The following is a 739-nucleotide window of genomic DNA, read 5'->3' as shown; positions in this document are numbered from 1 at the left end:
AGAGAGAGAGTAAAAGAGACACAGAGAGAGGAGAAAGAAAGAGAGAGAGAAAAAGGGGAAAGAGAGAGAAAGTGAGAAAAGAAAGAGAAGGATAGAAATGAAAGAGGGAGAGAGAGAGAATGAAGGAGAGAAAGAGGAAAGAAAACGAGAAAGAGAGTGAGAGACAAAGAGAGAACAGAGAGAGAGAGATAGTAAAAGAGATACGGAGAGAGGAGAAAGAAAGAGATAGAGAAAAAAGGGAAAGAGAGAGAAAGTGAGAAAAGAAAGATTAGGAAAGAAATGAAAGAGGGAGATAGAGAGTGAAAGATTAAGAGAAAGAGGAAAGAAAACGAGAAAGAGAGTGAGAGACAAAGAGAGAAAACAGAGAGAGAGAGAGAGAGAGTAAAAGAGACACGGAGAGAGGAGAAAGAAAGAGAGAGAGAGAGAGTAAAAGAGACACGGAGAGAGGAGAAAGAAAGAGAGAGAGAAAAAGGGGAAAGAGAGAGAAAGTGAGAAAAGAAAGAGAAGGATAGAAATGAAAGAGGGAGATAGAGAGAGAAAGAAGGAGAGAAAGAGGAAAGAAAACGAGAAAGAGAGTGAGAGACAAAGAGAGAAAAGAGAGAGAGAGTAAAAGAGACACGGAGAGAGGAGAAAGAAAGAGAGAGAGAAAAAGGGGAAAGAGAGAGAAAGTGAGAAAAGAAAGAGAAGGATAGAAATGAAAGAGGGAGATAGAGAGAGAAAGAAGGAGAGAAAGAGGAAA

The sequence above is a fragment of the Octopus sinensis genome, unplaced genomic scaffold (genome assembly GCF_006345805.1).
Source record: "Octopus sinensis unplaced genomic scaffold, ASM634580v1 Contig00910, whole genome shotgun sequence".
Taxonomy (NCBI): domain Eukaryota; kingdom Metazoa; phylum Mollusca; class Cephalopoda; order Octopoda; family Octopodidae; genus Octopus; species Octopus sinensis.
This window is presented reverse-complemented; position numbering follows the sequence as displayed.